Genomic DNA, 15,898 nt, shown 5'->3' with positions numbered 1-15,898 from the left:
AAGCCTGAACATTGCCGATACATCACACACGTGCAACGCGTTATTATTATGCATATTCATCCTTAAACTCTGTTATAGTATCAGTCAGTTGACAACAATCAGAAGTGTCTCCGTGTGAAATGCGGTGAGCCGTACAGCGTACATCCAAATCAAGATAACTAGCGACGCTCCGAGGAAAAACGGTTTGCTGGCTTTCGAGCTCCTAAATTTTTCGTGATATGAATTTATCAGCAATATATATCTGGCACCCGGGCATCAAGCTTTACGAGACAACTGTGTAATACCACCAATGTACGTGAGTACTTGATGAAACGACCTGGTGACAGTGGCCGCGAATATACCGCGACCAACCAGACGCACGCGATGGATGGATGGATGGATGGATGAAAAACTTTATTAGGGTCCTTTAGGGTGCGCCCTAGCGCGCAGCGGGCCGCTCCCACGTCGGAACAGAGAGGCCGAGCCTCTCCGCTGCGTCGCGGGCCCGTTGGACAGCCCATAACTGTTCTTCGAGGTTGGGGCTGTGTAGGACAGCATCCCAGCGTGAAGAAGTGTTACTTTCATCACTGCTTAACGCGGGGCATCGCCAGAGCATGTGAGGTAAGTTCGCCAAGTCATTGCATAGTGCACATGCATTTGTCTTCTGAATTTCGGGGTACATCTTGTGAAGAAGTAGGGGGTTTGGGTATGCCCCCGTCTGTAGAAGCCTTAGTGTCAAAGCCTGAGGTCTATTGAGTTTGCAATGTGGGAGGGGGTAGATCCTCCGAGCCAAGTAAGTGTGCTTGGTAATTTCGGTGTATGAGGAAGGAGAGTCCCGATTGTCAGTACCCCTGGCGTCACGCTGCCCGGTAGCTACGCGGTTGATGATCCCTCGCGCAGCTCCGTGTGCCGACTCGTTGAAGTTGGGCGGGGCACCCTCGATCTGTCCCATGTGAGCTGGAAACCAGATGTGTTGAAAGAATATGCGCACACTTAGGTCACTTAGGTTTCGAGTGGTGCCTATGCAAGGGAACCTAACCAACTCGACAGAGATAAGAAACGAACTTCGCCGTGCAACACGCCTTTATTTTTTGAAGTAATACGACGCTTGATGCGCAGCGTCGGCCAGGCAACTGGCCGGTTAGGTTTGGAAGTACTGGAGGTCCCGCGTGAACGAGGGGGCGGCCGGCACACGGTAGGGATGGCTTTGGCAACAGACTGAACGAGAACAAACCTTCATTTTCTTCGTCGGCAGGCACTGTTTTCACAGATACGTCCCCTGTCAACAGCTGCCAGAACGTCGCTTGTCAAGCATGATAATCTTGGAATAAATTTGAACAGAATACCTTTAATCGTGAGTGTTCGAAGAAATAGTTGACTTCGTTCATTGGCGCTAGTTGTCCGACTCGAAACACGCATCCTTCGTTCATATCTCAGTTTCATCATGAGTACCGAGTTCATCGCCGTGCACTCACATGAACCAAAGTTATCTGAACATACATGCGACGAAGCTGCTGGCTTCAAGCGTTCTCTTACGCTGGCAGTCGAAAGCCGACGCTTGCCCGCAACAGCAGCAGCGGCGTTAACGGAGTCGCCGCGGCTGAAGCTGCACTTAACATTCGCTTCCGAGAGTTATTTTTACAGCCGCCGAATACAGCACAGTGGTAGCCCGTTGACATTTATTTATCTGACGTAGCAGCAATCGCCGACGGGACATGATAGAATCACACTAATTCGCTATGACCCCGCTCCACGGGGTCATAGATGCCGTTCCACGCCGCCGTTCCAGAAGATACCGTTCCACGCCGCCGCTGGGAGGAACGGCGATCCGCACGTACTAGCATAGAATAAAAAACCAACTTAGAGAAGGGAAACTGTACGTTCCGCCGTGGTTTGAAAATAAGCAGCCGTAGAGCATGGAACTTACTTAGGTGGACGCCAGATGACACTGCTCAACCCGGAAGCGGAAGTCTGTTTTTTTAGAGCAAAATTCAATATGGCCGCTTTTTGCCGGTAGCGTACGCTGGTACGCGCCGTGCTTGCCCTGCCGTCTATGCGGCGTGCCTCAATGCTTTGGCTGCCGTGTAAGCTGGTGCGTTCTAATTGCCAGGAGGACCAAAGCGCCACTACTGACGCCCATAGAAACAAGCCACAAGTGAGTGAACAGAACGTGCGACTTTACTGGCAGAAAAGAAGCAGTGTACATTCTCTTGCAACAGTATAAATAAAATTTGCACGTCGAGATACGCTGGAAACAACTCACCGTTGTCGTCGCACATGGCGGTCTGGTAACAATCGACAACCAGCGGCGCAAGCAGATTGGGAGTGTTCCACCTGTTTGCAGCGGCAGTCACCTTTAAAGATGAGCGACTTGCATTGCGATGCTATCGGGTGACGCAGGCATCTGCTGCCGCAACAGACTACTTGGCATTTCAGCGTTAACTCCTTTCCAACCTGCATATTTATTTTCTTTCGAGGGCCGCTAATGTGTGGCTCACACTTGGTGTCGCACTTTCTCTCAATGTGGACAAGTCGCTTTCGTGGGCATCACCTTCGGCAGCCATTTTTGCGGGTCTTTCCACCCATACGGCTATCAACTTCATACACTTCGAACCATGTAAGCACATATGCTGGTCTCCGTTTTGAGCAAATCATGGCCGAGGTAGGCCACAAGCACAATTTGCCCATGGCTGCAGCAGGAAAGAACGAACGGGGAGCACCAGTTACAGTGTGTGTATACTGGGAGTCTATGTCGCTGTGAGGACTGCAGGAGCAAATGCTTATCTCGAGAGACTGCTTACCAATGCAACTGACCAGGCCCCCAGATTCGAGAAACGTAACATGGCGACCACAACCAAGTGGGACAGCAAAACCAGATTCTGCACTCAATCACTTCAGTGTAGCTTGTGCAAAGACCCAGGCTTTCGAGGAAGAAGAGCAATCATCAACGAGACTAGGAATATGGAATATGAGAAAGCTTGCATTGAAGGAAGAAGCCACTCTGCTCTGCAAGCATTGAAGGCTAAAAACATCAAGAAAAGTAAAATCATGCATAGCACAGGGTGCGTAGGTTAATGCAAGACACATGCCGATGCTGCGTCAGCTATTTAAGGTGAGGAATTGTGCATGACAACATACACTAGAAGATACTGGTACTAGAAGATACTGGTACAGATATATTAGGCTACTAGACAGTGACTGGTATTGAGTATCAGCGAAGAATCGGTTGACCTTTATGTTTGGATGAGGATGAATTATTCCTAACCAGAATGGGCAATGAAAAAGCTTGCATTTATAGAAAAAAAATTACACTTGGCACAAATGGGATTGACATAGCCAGGAAGCTGATTAAGGGCAGACTGACGGAACTCTTTTGGCCAGCGTCATCCGTGCTTGGTCAGAAGTTGCAGGTGCATCTGAAGACAAAGCATTTCTAGAAAGTCCTTTTTGAGTTACCTGGATGACTCAGCCAAATGTCCGTGCTGGTTAATGGTGAATGAAGCTCTTTTCAGTCTTGACACAGTCCTCTGCAGACTTGATATCTCCTCCAAACTCTTCTGCATGCGCTTCTTTGTTCGTGGTGTAAAAGCCTTGCCACTTCGTCTTCGGCCCCTTCCTGTTGGTGTAGATAGGAGCCCCTGTGATGACCGATATGTGCTTGGCATAGACTCTGTTGGGTCAGAATGGCGACACATGAGATACAGCACAGATTAGCCAAACTCATGTCTCTTTTGTTTTATGTTCGAACCAATTATACTGGACCATAAATATGAATAAACATTCATATCTGCTGCAAACAGCAAGCCAATACAGCATATATCAAACATATTTATTTGTGCCATGTGTTGTTTATCTTGTAGTAGCAGCCAACGTCCACACAATGGCCTTGTTGTAGCAGGCAGCAGCTTCTGTTTAGTGCATGGAGTGTGTTGCTTTATACTGGTGCCGTCCTCATTACTGCATGTCTGGAACAGAAATTTTGACTGGACCAGAAATTGAAAAGGCACAGTTTTGCAATATGAAATGCAAACGGTGTGACATATATATTGTAATGGTTTGCGACTACAGAACACATGCAAATGTACACTGTCTGTTCTAGGGTGCTTAAGCAGCGTGTTAAATAAATATTTGTATTGTCCATAAAATTGATGTCGGCCTAACTACAATGCATGTCAACAGCTTAAGTATTATTAAGATCACAAATGAGAACATTTGTGCGTTCATTTATACTCTATAAGTGATCACACTGCTGGTTCCACAAGCAAATGTATGAAAGTCAGGAAGCTAATAGAACAGATGCATTATTTTTCTGCACGAACGTGATGCACTGCTTCACTACTGCAAAAATAAATGCCCTACAGTAAACCAAACTGAACAACAAGAACATTTGGAACCAACACGTACGAAATATGGGTGAATTATGACGCTTGCAACTGTTTAATACATTAAATTCGGTACTTTCACTTCATTTTACGAAAGGATTATTCGGTTTTGTGGCCGAAGAAGTTGCCGGCGGACTCGAAAAAAAGTTTTTTGTGTATATTGATAAGGCTACTCAGTCACCTACGACCACAGCTACAATAGGATGAAAAATGAGACGCGCGTTCTGATATCGACCTTTCTTTCCTGATTGTGTGTGCACAACGACAGCCTCGCAAGTAAACGTTTATTTAGGAAACAGCAACTGAGATCCCGACTGCCCATATGTAATGCAGGATCTAGTTCGTAAACTTGTCCCCGCCTGTAAGTTAATGAGACGGATATTATATAACGATTCAAGCAGTGGTGTTAAACGACTTACCGTTATTGCTGTTGTCAACCGTAGCGAAATCCAGCTCCCGTTTCGATGCACACGTGTTCCGAATGGCTCACGACCAAAACCCAACTTTCGGGCTTACTGTCCGCTTGCAAACACGTTACTTCACCCCAAGTTAAATAACGCGAGACATCGAAGCGCAATAAGCTAGTTTTAGAAACAAAGAAGCAACCAGTCTGAGTGTACGAACGAATGAATCTGTGCCGCCGTGCACTCGAAAATACCGGCAAAAATTTTAAATCCAAGCCAGAGGTCACTTGAAAGATCGATGATGCTGAACGCTATTTGCGATTATAATGACGAAGAAACAATAAACTTACTAACAAAGAGTACAATATCTAATTAGAAATGATGATATTGCCCTGTTTTTATGTTAAAAAAATGCTTCGGTAATTGTAAGAGAAAGTTTGTAAAATAACATTGCGCTTATGACGGCGCCGCTAGCGGGAACGGTTGGAACTAACGTAAGCATTCCGAAGTGATTCTACTATGATGGGTTTGTTAGCAGCGGTGCGCGGTCAATTTTTTCGCCCTCTGTGACCATTTGTTGAACTTGAGAGTGTGCTACCCCTGGTACTAGTGCGAATATGAGAGCGGCGCTGCGCCCTTGTTCGAGGCTACGTTCCTCGGCGACAGAACGGTCTACAGACCTGGACCCGTATTGACAAGACGATCTTACGCGGAATGCGTTCGTGTCAGCCAATAGTGACGTAGGACATATCATTAGCGAATGCGATCAGCCAATGAAAATCATCCATTACGGATGAAAACCTTTGGGAATTCAGCCCCAGATTTTTTATAGCCTCGTAGCGCCATTGTAAGCCACGCCGCTACTCTCGACTCCAGGTGCTGCTTTCTGGTGACGGACGCCGGAGACGGGAGAAAGTGGCTGCACTGATGGCGCGTGTTATGTTGTGCTTTTCCACGAGTTCTTGTCGCATCTGCTCAGCGGGATGTACAAACCTTATTCCTCCGAGTGGCTCTGGGCAGTCATTGTTGGCACCAAAAACCAGCTAAAGCGGAGGCTGCTCGTGTAAGAGCCATAGAATGCGACGCGTGTTCACGGAGACAGAGGTTTGTCTGGAGAATGTTCGCCGCACAAGTTTCCTGCTACACTAAAGGATAGTGTCTTTCAATAGAAAATACTTCGTGCACAGCAAGCTTGCTCAAGTGCGCATTTCGTTTTGTTGTCGTGAACTATACGGCAATGGGGTGCGCCTTGCCTTCCCACCCTGCGGGCCTGTGGTACCGGTATATAAAGGCTCTTTATGAAGTCTTAATTTTGCCTCTGATCGGTTTACTTTCCCGACGGCAAGCCCACGGAAGTCAACCCGTAGGCAAAGCTTCGTTTTTTATTGGAAACAAAGGTAAGCAAAAAGTTCGGGTGCATGCGCGCGTCGACTTCGTAATTAGCAGAGTGTTGTTCCCTTCACGGCGAATGAACAAGACTGCACGGAACTTGAAGGTTTGCGCGTGCTTTATTTTTCGCGCAGTGGAATGAGCCACATTCGAGCAGTCGAGACCGCATAAAGCAGCATATGGCTAGCGTGCAAAGAAAGAGGGCCACGGGCGCGTCAATGCCTCAATTGATATTTCTTTCGCGCAATGTGCGGGTGCTTAATCGAACTACCATAGTTGTGCGATGCCCACAATCAGCCGCACGTTAAGCATGTTCACTCGATCCCAACAGAGCTGGTGCTCCCTGCAGTGATGTCGTGCATGCATAGGCAAATTATTATGTGTTTTGTTATTGAGTTCGAGGTAGAAAATATTAAAGCGCCTCTTACTGGCTGCACACGCGATATAACAAGTAATGTCTCTAGCACGGCCACACTGCTCTAGCCCACTAATTGATTATGTTGCTGAGTATATCCGTTGTAAGCGGGAAATGCTGCTCATAATTGCTCCGTGTCAGAGTCTTACTAACCACCCAGAAGAGCTTCCCCAGCGACTGCGTGCAGCGTGAGAAACTCCACGTGCAAAAGCTCATTACTAGACGAATTTCTTTCGGTATAGCTAGACCTTGGTGTACAAAAAATCTGGGAAGTGTTTAAGCGTGAAGTCCTTCAGCTAATGTACAATGATGTACGCACAGGAAGGTGTTTTCATACTCTAATGCCGCGTGGTACAACCACTATTGGAACCGTTTGTCTAACAAAAAAACAAACAAAACAAAAAACTGCTTTTTCGTGCTGTTCGACTGTCGCGATGGTCGAACAGCATGAAGGAACAGCACGATGGAATCGTTGGTGCCGTTACAAAAGTGCAACTGCTGCTCGTATAAGGATCGACAAAACATTCCTTCTCTAAGCCAATTCTTCCTACCATGCTTAAATATAATCTCAAATAGTTCTGGAGAATGGTCCAAGGTAACAGGGCAAGCAAAGTGAGCGTATTAACGCAACAGGGAGCTGAAATTCTTGAACAACTATGTGCCTCTGTACTAAACGAAGTCTTTATCACAGCTGTTTCCAACAGGTTATGGCAATAGCAATTATATGGACACTCCAGGAGCATTTCTCCCGTTATCGTCGCCGTCGTAATTGAGGACGCGGCGATATTCCGTACAAAGTCTGATGGCGATAACATCGTCGCCAAGCCCCATATGCTGTATGTGAGAGTGAAAGCGCATGTGAGTTGGTCGACGATCGTGAATCAATCTCACGCGCACAAGGGACGAAAGCGGGGAAGAAGGGCGCCGTCTTCTGTTGCGCGCCAGGCACCGGTGGTAGAGGAGGGCGGGCACGTTTTACTGCGGCGGCGGATGCGTATGGCGCGGCCGCGCAGGCCGTATCTTAATAGTGATCTGCGATGGCGACAGAGTGAGACGAGTGATGATAGCTTCGTGAGCGTTGTGTTCTCGCCGCTTAGTTCGCGTTGAAGCCAGAGGCAGCACGAAGGCCAATTCGCTCACTGCTGCTGCCGCGTTCTCGCACTGAAGCGTTTTGGACTGCAAGTATGCGCTGTTACCGAGTGTGATGCGTTCATGTTTTCTTGTGCGCGCGTGGCACCATGCTTGTTCATTTAGTTTTTCACTAAATTTTCACTGTCAAATTAGTGCCTATGAAAGGACCTTTGTTCTGCATCCTGACATAAAACATGTACATAAATGTCGGATAAAAGGTATCTGTAGCACATACTTAAGAGGAAGCTTTAGCTCGGGCCCAACTCCGACGTGGCCTATTCCAATACATGTAAAACGAACAAAACGTGTTTATGACATAACCCCTGCCTTGATTTTAGCGAAATTTGTTGCACTTGAAAGGGATAGTTAAATTCTAGGGACTGTTGGAAGCGGAATTTCGATTTAAGGCATGAATATTGTTGCAAAAATTTTCAAAATGCGATAGTTTGCAAAAATACAAGCAGGAATTTTACAAATTCATAGCTCTGCATCAAAAAAAGATATCGTGGTTCTGTAAACGGAATCCATAAGACCATGCAAAGCGGACAAATTCTATATGTCTTTTTACATCTTACGTGAATTTTTACGTTAGTTACAAGGGTTCTGTAAAAGCTGTATTTACATAACACAATTTTTTTATATTCATGTGTAACATATTCATTTTGTCCGCTTTAGATGTACTCTTATATGCAATTCACAAAATTGTATTTTCATTTTGCGTTGTTCAGTAAGAGAGTCGTAAACATGACAGTTTCGTTTACTGAAAATTTTCGATTTTTGCAAATTTTTAGTAAAAAATTCACTACCTAACTCGGAAATTCTGAGCCAACAGTCACTAGATCTTAAGATTTTCTTTCAAATGCAACAAACCTCGTCAAATTTGGTGCAATGGTTGCCGAGAAAAGCGAATTCTCCTTTTCATGTATTTAGATAGGAGCACCTAATATAAAGATTCCTCTTAATCCAAAAAAATAATTACATTAAACGCTTGCTTTGATTCCTGTCGTTATGAAACACTGAAGCTATACTCCATTCTTGGGTGACAGGGTAAGCGCCATCGAGGTGTGTGTCCTTGGCCAATCCTTCAAAACGGGTATTTGCCGCTGTTGCACGACGAGTATACAATATGTATACACGTCTCATCTACGGTTTCCATATACAAATGTTGCATTCGCTCTCGTGACATCGCTTCGTCAATATGTTGCACTCTGCATCCGCCTGATTTGGTATTTGCACAGCGTGCGGACAGCGTAACGCAAACATTCCATTGTATAAAATAAATACAAACATTACAAGATATTACACGCTGCATACGATAAAAATAAACATAATAGAACGCATGGCATTTAGTTGCATGACATTTAATTAACCACATCACTTCGCTTCGCGTTGGATGTGCATGTACCTTTTTCGTTGTTCCATAAACTTCGGAGTGCAATAAGAAATTATGGAAAGTACATTATTGCGAAAGCAGTAAGCAAGGAAACCTACGTCAAACGAAAAGATGTAAAAAATGCCACACTGTGAAGCGCCGGGAAGAAACTCGCAAGCGCCCGAAAATTGACACAAAAGTCCGACAGCCGTTGGTACAAGAATCGATTCTTGCATCTTCTTTTATTTGTAACATTCGTAACAGCTCCTCCATAAGAACGTTTATTGTTACTCTATCAAAGTACCCCTCGCAAAAAGCATACTAAAATGCGGGAAACTCATCAAAAGAACATTTATGGCTTGTGGTCACACATTCTTTGTTTGTTTTTATTATAGCTTCGTCACATTCGCAGCATGTCATGTCATGCACTCAGTGAAGTATATTATTGCTTTTGGAATGCATGCGTATGAGGTTGTTGGAGCTATCGTTTTGGACAACAAACGCGTATCAAAAGCCTTGTTTCGGTGGGCCAACCCGGAGAGCCCCGCTCTTCCTGGGCGAGACAATCTTTTCTTGTGGTCATCGAAAGGAGGCAGTCGGTCTCTTAAATGGCGGCACAAAGGAAACGCAAACGGTGCTTAGCTTCGAGCTGCTCCAGCGAAACGACAAGATCGATGGCTTTCCCTTTTAGTCTTATTTGGGAAATCTGACGGTTCTTGCGGACGCTGCGGCTGATATGCCGTTTTTTATTTTTTCTGCCTCTTTCTGGGTCTCCAAAGGAGGCAGACCAACACTTTTTCTGCTCCCTTGCTCTTCGCCTCTCAGTTTTCGGTTTGCTATAGGCCGCATTTTCGTGCACGTTTCTTGTTGAAAAGGATTGCTGGGCGCATTAAAGCGTTTCTACACAAGCCATTGAGGATTTGTCAGTGGCACAATGGCAACCGCGGCATTTATTCTCCTATATTTACACGGAGGATGTGTTTTTTTTTCATCGAGTTGAATCTAATGGCTTAGCTTCCTCATGTTTCATTGCACCACTGCTGGTTTAGGGTTTTTATTATTAGCAAATACAGACCTATGACGGCTATTTGTGACAAGAAATTGCTTTTATTATAAGTGTCACAGAGCGACTAACGCTTTAGGAAATAGAGAGAATAAGCCAGATATGGCTTCCTGTGGAATTTGTACAAACAGTTATTGTCAGATCTAAACCATATGTATAGAATGCATTTCCGTTACATTACATGTGTCACAGCTGTGTCTAAACGGGCCTAGGGTTTTGCTTCGGCCTTTCTGTTCTGACCGTGCTTTCAAAAGAAAATCAGTAAAATGCCAGACTTCCTTCCTCCTTCTCTGCTCCTGCTCTCATTGAACAAAATCCGCATGCTGCCTATCATTCTCCGTTGACTGAAAATATTTAGTAAGAAGCTTTGTGCTCAAATAGAGTCAGCAAGAAGAAAACATTTTTCTGCTTTGTTGCATGTAGGCAACTCTCCACCATATAAGGCCTAAAGAGAAATGTTGCGTTCGGCTGTATTTGTAAGTAAATGTTTTGCAATCGAAGAGAGGGACATTTACTCGTGAGAGAAGGTTTAGAAAACCTAAAAGGAAGCAAAAAACAAGCAGCGGGTGGTTGTGATACTTATGCATGTATCGCATCAGCTTCCTGTAATAACACGGACTTAAGAACGCATCTATTCTAGTGTAGTTGTCTGCCGACAACGGACTGTGTTCTTGTCAAACAAAACCAAAAACTAAAGCTTACAAGTGTCGGCGAGTACGCAAGGCACATAAGGGTCAGTTCGTTGAAACATCTTAGATGTGCGCTGCGAATGTCATGAAGTTGAAAACATGCACGACGACGCGTCTTAATGTGCGTTTTAGCTTCCGTGGCCGCGCGTCCAGCCAACCTCATTAACTACTGTAAAGATTTGAGGGTGCCCATAAAAAATATTGATGGTTTCTTAAAACTATCAGTATAAAATTTCGCCCCGCAGGGGCGTCTGCGTCAGCAGGCGTTTGGTGTGTTGCGACACCACGTACCCGAGCACACGAGGGTTGGACCCTCCCGCGTGTCGCCGTGCGCGGCTTAGCCGTGTCTGGGGAAAGGGGGATCCTGGAGGTTGAGCCGATGCCGGGTGTTTGGACCTTTAAGGCCCCCCGGCGGAGGCAACACGCCTCTTTGGCCTCGGCTTCACATAGACGGCACCTCCAGGCTGACCCACCTGGAGGAAATCGGCAGTCACCTTTTCCTGTCCTTCTCTTCAATCTTCGTCTTTCTCTCTCACTTTCAATCTTTCCTGTCTTCTCTTCGCTTCTTCTTACTTCCATACTTCCAGGTGGCGAGGGTTAACCTGGTGTAGCTATCCAACCTTGGGTATCGTATATTAGGTTATAGTGACTATGTACAGCTGGCGTCTTCGTAGCTTTTGGGCTTCGCAGCGTCCCCTTGTTGGGCTCGGTGGTGGGCGGCTGGCATAGCTACCGAAGTGATATTTATTTTGATGGCTTTTTCATCATTCCCCCGACTCCCTGATCGCCCTCTTTCCAAGAGAGGGCGCCCCGATGACTCCCTGAAACTTTTTGGCCAGACCAAAGAAATTTATCCAAAGTACCATGTCCTAAGTTGTGGAAACCCTGATAAAACAGCAAGAACCCTATCACCATTTGTTGTCGCAAACTGTCTTACAGAGAAACTAGGTCCCGGCTACAAGGTCACGAAAATGGCCAGCGGTGATCTGTTGCTCGAAGTTAGTGACAAGAAACAGTACGAGAATCTATCTGGACTTGTTGAAATTAATAGTACCCCTGTCTCGATAAATCCGCATCGTTCATTGAACAGCACACGCGGAGTCGTATCTGAACAAGATCTCCTTGATTTGAGTGAAACTGAGCTGCTTGAAGGCTGGAAGGAACAGCACGTGACAAATGTCCAAAGGATAAAGATCAGGCGGGATGACAAAGAGATCCCCACTAAACACCTAATTTTGACATTCTGCACAAGCACTTTACCAGAGGATATTGAAACAGGCTATATGAAAATAAAACTAAGACCCTACATTCCGAACCCGCGCCGCTGCTTTAAGTGCCAGCGATTTGGTCACGGCTCTCAGAGCTGCCGGGGCCGTACCACATGTGCAAAGTGCGCTTCAAACGAACACCCTGCCGATAATTGTACCAAGGCACACCGCTGCGCAAACTGTGAGGGTGACCACCCTGCATACTCTCGGTCATGTCCTTCTTGGAAGAAGGAAAAGGAAATCATCACATTAAAGATCAAGGAGAACATTTCTTTTCAAGAAGCACGAAAGCGTATTTCTTTTCTCCATACCGCAGGGTATGCTGGTGCGGCGCGTAGGGGGGCAGCACCGCAGCAGACTGGGGCATCAGCCCGGCCCACAAAGAGTGTGGCCACGGCAGTGTCCTCAGCCCCCCAGGCGACAGTAGCGAGCGCTGCTGCGCCGTCTCTAAAGGAGGGCCCATCGACCTCTGGGTTAGTGGCCTCCAAGGCTCTGCTGTTCGAGGCAAGGCCTACCCTGAAAACACCCCGCTCTAGTGAGCGGAAGTCCAGCGGCTCCCAGGAGTCGATGGACACAACCCCGAGCCAGAAGGCGCATCCAGCGCCTCGCGAGCAGCGCGAGTCTCGCGACCGCTCCAAAAAAGACAGAACCCGTACCATAATCACGGGGCCTGAAACGGCTCCGTAAGCCATCTCTCTAACATAACTCCTCTTGACACACAGCATAAAAACACGAACAATATGGCTACACAAATAATACACTGGAACGTTAGAGGTCATATCCGCAACCTCGATGACATTAAAGAACTCTTATACAAACATAACCCAAAGGTGCTGTGTGTTCAGGAGACACATCTTAAATGCACACAAACAAACTTCCTTTGTCAGTACGCCATCTACCGTAAAGACCGCAACGAGGCGAATACCTCGTCTGGCGGTGTTGCAATAATTGTAGACAAGTCCGTAGCCTGTCACCAGGTCGCCCTTCAGACGCCTCTTGAGGCAGTGTCAATTCGGACAATTCTTTTTAATAAATTGATCACTGTATGTTGCTTATACATAACCCCCAATTTTCATCTGGAAAAAAGTGATTTTTATAACCTAATCGATCAGCTTCCGGACCCTTACCTACTCGCAGGCGATTTTAATGCACACCACACCATGTGGGGAGACTCTCGATGTGACGCGAGAGGCCATTTCATTGAAAATTTTCTTGTGAACTCCGGTGCATGCCTCTTCAACAAGAAGGAGCCAACTTATTATAATATCCATAACAATTCATATTCATCAATAGACCTGTCTATTGGCTCGGCTTCAATTTTCCCGGACTTCCAATGGCATGTAATAAAAAATCCATATGGAAGTGACCATTTTCCTGTATTGTTAAATTCAATGCCTCAACATGAAAGCCCCCTATATACACCCCGGTGGAAACTAGCCTCCGCCGAATGGAATGATTTTAAGGAAGCAACTTACTTATCCCGAGATTTTATCACTGATTTTAACATAGACAATGCTGTAGCATATTTTACTTCTTTTATATTGGACGCAGCTGAAAAGTTCATCCCCCAAACACAAGGTCTCTCTTGTAAAAGACGGGTACCCTGGTGGAATGAAGAGTGCAGACTGGCACGAAAGAAACAAAACAAAGCGTGGGGTTTGCTGCGTCGCTCCCCGACAGCAGAAAATCTTATTGAATTTAAACTGGCAAAGTCACAAGGGAGGCGCACGCGGAGACAGGCAAGGAGAGTTAGCTGGGAGAGGTTTCTCTCGGGCATCACATCCTACACTCAAAAATCTAAAGTTTGGAATGGTGTAAGAAAGATAAAGGGGCAACAAATCCACCCTCTGCCCTTAGTGGACGACCAAGGGACTACCTTGGAGGACCAGGCGAACGCTCTGGGCGAACACTTCGAAGATGTATCGAGCTCTACACATTACACAAAATCATTCCTCAAATATAAACACTTAGCTGAACTTAAGACACTTGATCGTAAATGCCGTCCGGATGAACCTTATAACCGTCCTTTTAACATTGCCGAGCTTAAAGCTGCATTGAGCACATGTAGAAGCTCTGCTGCGGGAGCTGATAGAATCATCTATGACATGATTAAGAACTTACACGAAGACACACAAATGACACTTCTGGCACTTTTCAACTCTATCTGGGCTGCCGGATACCTCCCATCCTCATGGAAGGAGGCTATTGTTATTCCCGTCTTGAAGCTGGCCAAAGACCCTTCCTTGGCGGCAAGTTATCGCCCGATAGCTCTTACAAGTTGTCTTTGTAAGCTATTCGAAAAAATGATTATTCGTAGGCTAATACATTTCCATGAACTGCACAATATGCTTGATCCTTATCAGTGTGGCTTCAGAGAAGGGCGGTCCACGACTGATCATCTTGTACGCATTGAAGCAAACATCCGCGATGCATTTGTACATAAACAGTTCTTCTTATCGATATTCCTCGATATGGAGAAGGCGTACGACACGACGTGGCGATACGGGATCTTACGAGACTTGTCGGAGATGGGCATCCGTGGAAATATGCTAAACATAATAGAAAGCTATCTGTCGAAACGTACCTTCCGGGTGAAAATCGGCAATGTATTGTCGCGAGCTTTTATACAAGAAAATGGTGTACCTCAAGGAGGTGTGCTTAGCTGCACACTCTTTATCGTGAAAATGAACACCCTCCGTGCTTCATTACCGCCAGCCATTTTTTATTCTGTTTACGTAGATGATATACAAATAGGTTTCAAATCCTGCAACCTTGCAGTGTGTGAGAGGCAAGTACAACAGGGCTTGAACAAAGTATCTAAATGGGCAGACGAAAACGGATTTAAGGTGAACCCGAACAAAAGTTCTTGTGTGCTTTTCACAAGAAAGAGAGGCCTCGTTGCAGATCCTGATATCCAAATGTATGGCCAGCAAATCCCTGTGAACAAAGAGCACAAGTTCCTAGGTGTCATACTTGACTGTAAACTAACATTTATTCAACACATAAAATACCTCAAGGTAAAATGCTTAAAAACAATGAACTTACTGAAAATTTTATCCCATACAGCATGGGGCAGCGACAGAAAATGTTTGATGAATCTTCACAAAAGCCTCATTCGATAACGATTGGACTACGGTGCCGTGATTTATCATTCTGCAGCCCCGAGCGCGCTAAAGATGCTAGATCCGGTTCACCATTTAGGAATTAGACTGGCCACTAGCGCTTTCAGAACAAGTCCCATTGAAAGTTTGTATGTCGAATCAAATGAGTGGTCACTCCATCTCCAGAGAACATACATCAGCCAAACATATTTCCTGAAAGTCCACTCTAATCCTGAACATCCGTGCTTTAATACCCTTAACGATATGACATATGACACACTCTTCCGTAATCGTCCCTCTGTAAGACGGCCCTTCTCACTTCGTGTGAGGGAGCTTAGTGTTGAAATAGATGTCCCAATCCTCAAACATCGCCTAATGCATCCAGCCAAGCTGCTACCTCCTTGGGAGTGGCAGATAATACAATGCGATTCATCTTTCATAAAAGTTACAAAACAAGCTCCAGAGATTAAAATACAAATGCATTTCCGGGAACTCCAATACGAACACTCCTGCTCGGAGTTCTACACAGACGCATCGAAGTCACGCGAGGGGGTGTCCTATGCAGCCGTCGGCCCATCCTTTTCGGAATCCGGTGTACTGCATCCGGAAGCAAGGATCTTTACGGCTGAGGCCTACGCACTATTGTCGACTGTAAAGCATATAAGGAGAACAAAACTCAAAAAATCTGTTATATATACGGACTCC

At 45.8% G+C, this 15,898-nt stretch overlaps 1 protein-coding gene across 1 annotated transcript in view; it reads left to right on the top strand.

Annotated features, from left to right (window-relative positions):
* The first annotated feature begins 330 nt into the window (after positions 1-330).
* Positions 331-15,898, top strand: part of LOC135919871 (nephrin-like) — a 65,123-nt gene continuing 49,555 nt past the window's right edge. The window contains exon 1 of the mRNA XM_070538045.1: positions 331-600. The gene's annotated coding sequence lies outside the window, so the exon portion shown is untranslated. The remainder of the gene's footprint in view (positions 601-15,898) is intronic.

The sequence above is a fragment of the Dermacentor albipictus genome, chromosome 4 (assembly GCF_038994185.2).
Source record: "Dermacentor albipictus isolate Rhodes 1998 colony chromosome 4, USDA_Dalb.pri_finalv2, whole genome shotgun sequence".
NCBI classification, from domain to species: domain Eukaryota; kingdom Metazoa; phylum Arthropoda; class Arachnida; order Ixodida; family Ixodidae; genus Dermacentor; species Dermacentor albipictus.
The sequence above is the reverse complement of the archived record's forward strand: the minus strand, read 5'-3'. Positions and strand labels throughout refer to the sequence as shown.